Here is a 6,563-nt window from a genome sequence, read left to right as displayed (position 1 = left end):
CTACTCCCCGCCGCGCATCGGGAAGAGCCGGGACGCGCCGGCCGTACCGGCGCGGGGCGAGCGGGAGGACGAGCGCTGAGGGAGGCGGAGAGAGAAGCGACCGGCGACGGTCGACCCGCGGGAACGACCGAACCCCTCAGAAGGGAAAGAGGGGCGCGGGGACGGACGGGCGGGGACGGCGGGGGGCAGAACTGGGAAGGCCACCCGTCGGAACCCGGCGACACAATCGCATCGAGACGCCGCGAGACGACACGCTCCCAACACGAGGCCCACGCCGCGGACCATACCGGGCGCGCCGCGCCGGCGGATGCGGCCGGGGCTCACGGGCGGGCGGGGGCCGCAGCGGGCCCACCCCCAAAGACACGGGCAAGCGAAAAGCAAACGCCGGGGAGACGGGGAAACCACCCCGCCCCTCGGGCGGGGTCGGAGGACCGAACCGGCGGGGAGGGAGACCACGCTAACGGGGAGCGGCGGGAGACCGGACGGCGGCTGACCCCGCGAGAAGCGGAGGAGCGAGACGGGCCCAACGCCCGACACGCGGCGGCGACGCGCCCTCGCGCGGACAGGTGGAGGAGGAGGGGAGGAGGCCGACGAGCGACTTTGACCCCGCGAGGGGGAGAGAGGGGGGCCGGAGCCCGCGTCGGAAGGGAGGCCGGCCCCGGGGCAGCGAGGGGGAGAGACACCGACCGGAGCCCCCACCGCCACACCGGGACGCGCACACGTTCACCCAACGCCCAGGCGCCCACCTTGGCACCCCGGCAGCTTTCCCCCGACGCACGCCTTCCCAGAGGACGGCGGCCGGACGGGCCCCCGCGCAGACGCACCCTCAGCCAACAGGCCCCACGGACCGGCGTGGGCGACAGCCACTAAAGCCTCTTCTCCTCTACGGCTCGCGGGGCGTCTTTCCCCCGCACACGCTTCCAAGAGACCAGGCAGCCGCCGCCGCCGCCGCGGCGGCCGGGACGCCCCTTCAAACCGCACCTTCTTTCCCGGCCCGCCGGGCGGCCCTCTCCCCAGGCACCCCGCGACCGCCCCGGACTCGTGCGCGCCCGGCTGCCTCCCCCGTTGAGGAGGGGCCCGGCAGCACGGCCGCGGGTCGGCCAGACGAGGAGCGAGAGAGAAAGGAACGCCGCGGGCGGGGAGGGGGAGCGAACCGGCAGAACGAGGACCGTCGACGGCAGGGCCGGCCGCAGCGGCACCCCCCGCGGGAGACGCCTCACAAGGGGACCGGGAGGCCGCTCGGGCGGCGACCGGGCACGCGAGCCAAGCCGGCGGGAATCACACTGCACCCAACCCGGAGCAGTCCCGCCACGCCCGCGGCACCGAGCCGACCCGAAACCAACGGACAACCCCCGGGAGCCCGAGGAGACGCAGAAGCCGACGCGAGAGAACCGGGAGGCAGACGCCGACGCCAACCGACGAAGACCCCCGCGTGGCAGCGGGTCCCAACGTCTGACGACGCGCCGGACGCGGCCGACCGCCGGTTCCCCCAAACAAGAAGTCCGCTCCCGGAGAGCGAGGCCAACCCCGCGGTTCACGTGACCCTCGAGAGCCCCGGCGGGAGGGGAAGGGGTGAAAGACGGCTCCCGCGATCTCCACCGGCCGCAGAACGCCGCCGGCGAAGACGAGCAACCGCGAATGCCCGAGAGCGCCGCTACACCTACGCGACACGACCCCCGCCACAGCGAACGGGGATGCGGACGCGCGCAGATAGCTCGCACACGCGACGCGCGAGATGCGCGCACGGGGGAAACGGAGGGCGGGACCGGGAGCCCAGCGCCGCCCCTTCCCAAACCACCCGTCCCGCGACGACCCCCTGCGGTGAGAGGGGGTACCGCGCACGCGGCAAAATGGCCTTTCCCGCCACTCGCCACCAGAAACCCACCCCACAAGCCCGCACAGCGGCAGGTCGAGGAGCCTGTCCCGCGTGATCCTCCTCGTACTCGGAGCGGGGAGGCGCGGGTCGCGGCAGGCGAGAGAGCAACGCTGCGCGCAGAAGGCTGGAGGTCAGGGCAGCCGAGGGGACCATCCGGGAGAAGCCCCTCGGGAGATCGTAAAGCCCTTTCCGAAGATAGAAGCCAGAGAAGGCACCACTGAGGCGGGACGAACCCAACACCGACGAGCAGCCAAGGGCTCCGTGCACGCAACGGGGAAACGAGCAACAGGCGCGGGACAGAACGGGAAGGACCACGCGCCAGCTGGTGGGGGGTCTGCGGTATCGGCAAAGGTCTCTTTCTCCGGGGTCTTCTTGAGCATTCAGGACCGGGGGACCCAGACAGGTCCCCGCCGAGGGCCAGGCCTTCTTCAAGGCGCACACAAAGGAGGAGCCTTGACCGTGAGGGAGTCCGCCCTTAAAAGGGCCAGCCGCGATCGCTCAGCACTGCCCCAACCGCGCAGGGCCCGCGGGTGGAAGGCACCAAAAACATAGGCACGGGGTGGGCGCTCACCCAATGGAAGGAGCCTTTAACCGCACACTCAACTCCTCGACTCCCCTTTTCTGTCACCGTGCAGAAAGCCGGCAACTAGGACAAGGGAAAGCGTAAAGGCACAAGCACCATGGCTACAGGAGGCACGCCGGGAGCGGGAAGCGCCACCGCCGTCTCAGAAGCGGGCACCTGGTGGTCAAAGTCTTGAACGCTCCAGGAGCACCGCAAGGCTCACACAAAGCAGGCGCGGTACACACCATTCGGGAAGGGTATGCACCGCAGCGGGTCTGCTTCACCCTCCCCCCGGCACGGGGAAGAGGGCCACAGTGAACGGCGCAAAAGCGCCCGCGACACGTCCACAGTGGACACCGCGAACCACAGCAACAAGTGTGCGCGGGTCAGCGCTCGTGCCGGACAGCCGCACCCCTGACCCCCACACACCACCCTGCAAAGGAATGGGGAGGAGAGACGAGGGGCCCGCTGGCAGAACGAGAAGAGCGGTCGCCATTCGCGCTGAATGACTATTCGCTATGATGTCCCTGTCCCTCGCCTGGCGCGGCGAGGGCCCCGGCCCGAAGAGAACGCGGCAGCACCACATCGATCCAACGGGAGCGAGACACGCCAAGTGCATCGGGAACAACGGGCGGAGAGCGAACACGCACTGGACGGGAATACGAGCGAGAAGAGCGAGAGAGAGGCTGAAGAAGTCGCTAACACTGCCACATACACAAAAAAAAAAATTTACCCTTCTCGGTGGGCGAGAAAAAAGGAAGCGCGCACCCGAGGCACGTGGCGTGGAAGAACGGGACTCAACGGGCAGCGTGGAGGTTCGGGAACTCCTTCAAAAAAATAAAATAAAAAAAATAAAAATAAAAAAATAAAATCCCTTCGAAGGAGAAAAGGTGCAAATCCTGGGAGGCACACAGCAGGGGAAAGAAAGGGACACACCACCAAGCAGCGGAGGTTCGGGAACTCCTTCCAAAAACAAAAAACAAAAAAAACAAATAAAAAACCGGTCGGCCGCAGAGGAAGCACGCCAGGGGGTCACTAGCACCAAACGGGAAAACCTTCCAGTCGCACTCGGCACCAACGACTCCTACCGGTAACGGACGACAACCACCACGGGGAAATCGGGAACGCCTGACACGCGGACGGTTGTCATAAAGCTGCCCCAGAGAGCACAGGCAAGCAAGCACGGGAAAGCAGGAAGCGCGTACTCATGGGGGACGCTAAGCTTCAAGCATCGAAGAGGCCCATGCGCAGAAGAAAAGAGCTAGGGCTGGACAAGCAAACAGCCCAGTGCAAGCCCTTTCCAACGTCCTTTAATGACAAAAAGAGTCAAAAGGACAGCGTGTCAGCATATATCTCCAGGTACAATAAGGACAGATAGCAAAGATGAAAAGTGTAAAAGACACAGGGATAAACATGACAGCCACACGGAACGTCTGGAAGTCATGTTCGGTGACGTGTCCTCAAGAGGTCCCCATGTAGAAAGAGAACCGGACCGCAAAGGAACAACTGGTCGACCTTAGAACCCTGAGTGCTCACAGACCGAGGAGGCCATGGTAGATAGCCTGGAACACAGCTTCCCCTCGGCCTCAGAAGTCCATGCTCCCGCTGGCAGGGACCGAGGATCCTGGAAAAATAAAGTCTCGGAGGCGCCCCTGGGAAGCCGGGACACTCCGGCTCGGAGGCCGGGGACACAGCACCCTCTCGGCCTCAGAGGTCCAGGCTCCCGCTATCAGGGACCGAAGGGACCCTGGAAAAGAAAAAAAAAATCCGTGGCGCCACCTAGCCGGGCCACCTCGGCTCGGGAGGCCGGGGACACAGCACCCTCTCGGGCCTCAGAGGTCCAGGCTCCCGCTATCAGGGACCGAAGGGGACTCCTGGAAAAGAAAAAAAAAAAACCCGTGGCGCCCCCTAGCCGGGCCACCTCGGCTCGGAGGCCGGGGGACACAGCACCCTCGGCCTCAGAGGTCCAGGCCCTTGCCATCAGGGACCGAAGGGACTCCTGGAAAAGAAAAAAAAAAAAAAAAAACCCGTGGGGCCCCCTAGCCGGGCCACCCGGCTCGGAGGCTGGGGACACAGCACCCTCTCGGCCTCAGAGGTCCAGGCTCCCGCTATCAGGGACCGAAGGGACTCGAAAGAAAAAAATCCGTGGCGCCACCTAGCCGGGCCACTCGGCTGGAGGCCGGCCACAGCACCTCTCGGCCTCAGAGGTCCAGGCTCCCGCCATCAGGGACCGAAGGGACTCCCGGAAAAGAAAAAAAAAAAAAAAACTCCGTGGCGCCCCTAGCCGGGCCACCCCGGCCCGGAGGCCGGGGACACAGCACCCTCTCGGCCTCAGAGGTCCAGGCTCCCGCTATCAGGGACCGAAGGGACTCCTGGAAAAGAAAAAAAAAAAAACTCCGTGGCGCCCCCTAGCCGGGCCACCTCGGCCCGAGGCCGGGACACAGCACCTCTCGGCTCCCAGAGGTCCAGGCTCCTGCCATCAGGGACCGAAGGACTCCTGGAAAAGAAAAAAAAAAAAAAAACTCCGTGGCGCCCCCTAGCCGGGCCACCCTCGGCCTCGGAGGCCGGGGACACAGCACCCTCTCGGCCTCAGAGGTCCAGGCTCCTGCCATCAGGGACCGAAGGGACTCCTGAAAAGAAAAAAAAAAAAAAACTCCGTGGCGCCCCCCAGCCGGGCCACCCGGCTCCCGGAGGCCGGGGACACAGCACCCTCTCGGCTCAGAGGTCCAGGCTCCGCCATCAGGGACCGAAGGGACTCCTGGAAAAGAAAACTCCGTGGCGCCCCCAGTCGGGCCACCCGCTCGGAGGCCGGGGACACAGCACCCTCTCGGCCTCAGAGGTCCAGGCTCCTGCCATCAGGGACCGAAGGGACTCCTGGAAAAGAAACTCCGTGTGGCGCCCCCCAGCCGGGGCCACCTCGGCCTGGAGGCCGGGACACAGCACCCTCTCGGGCCTCAAAGTCTTTGGTCCCGCTGGCTGGGACCGAAGGGACTCCTGGAAAAGAAAAAAAAAAAAAACTCCGTGGCGCCCCCTAGCCGGGCCACCCGGCTCGGAGGCCGGGGACACAGCACCCTCTCGGCCTCAGTGTCTATGGTCCCGCTGGCTGGGACCGGAGAGGAGGGAAGAAATAAAAATAAAATAAAATAAAATAAAAAATTTAAAAAAAAAAAATTGAAAAAAAAAATCCGGGACGGGGCCCAAGCCTTCTGGTCGACCTCATCCAGCTGCCACCAACCCCTCCTTGTGTCCCAATAGGTCGTACAGCCACCTCCTCCCTGAAGTTCTCCAGGTACAACCTCCTAGCTAGAGATGGTCCCCAGACAGGACGGCGTCTCCGTCGCGCACCTACTGCTTGCCCGTCACCCTCCTCACCCTGGCCGGCTCAACACAGGCACTTCCCCGTCCTTTGTCACCAACCGGGGGACAGGAGCGTTGCGGAAACTTGTCGCCACTAGGTGTCGCCCGACAGCGATCTCGATCAAGCAAACCAATACAGACTGTCACGCGCCGCCGCCGCCACACACACTCATTCCGTCTCTCCAGAGTGACCTCCCTAGCTCAGGGGACACTCACCCACGCACAACGGGGCAGGTACCCACCACTTCTCCCGAATGGCACAACGGTCCCGGTTGTCCTGCTGAACACACAGTGAACGCGGGATGGACTCGGGGCCAACCCCTCAGGCACCCAGAAAAGGAAAGTAGGACGGAGCGGTGAAAACAGGCCACCTCATGAAAGGACATGCACTCTCGAATCGGTTAACAATTAGCAAGGAACAGGCACAGTTAGGTGCGAGCGTCCAAACCCCGGCGTGAGGGGAGGGTGGCGGCGACCTCAGTTCCACACCATTTTTAAATGGCTCACTCATTTTAAACCCTCCACCGATCCCGATGGGGAGGGGGTTGTTGTTGTTCTCTGTTCTCGCTGCCACCCCTGCCAGCCGGCACTCGCTCAAACCAGACACCTGCCACTCCTCTTTGGAAGACTAAACACAGAGAGTAAATTAAAAGAATGGTGGAATGATGGTGGAATGGTTAAAATTCCTGTGATTTGTTTTCACTCTGATCAAAACATACTTATTTTGTGCATTTGCATTCCCTTGTTCACACGTGCCTCTGTGTGTGT

The sequence above is a fragment of the Rattus norvegicus genome, unplaced genomic scaffold (assembly GCF_021556685.1).
Source record: "Rattus norvegicus strain SHRSP/BbbUtx unplaced genomic scaffold, alternate assembly SHRSP_T2T unassigned-0000112, whole genome shotgun sequence".
NCBI classification, from domain to species: domain Eukaryota; kingdom Metazoa; phylum Chordata; class Mammalia; order Rodentia; family Muridae; genus Rattus; species Rattus norvegicus.
The sequence above is the reverse complement of the archived record's forward strand: the minus strand, read 5'-3'. Positions refer to the sequence as shown.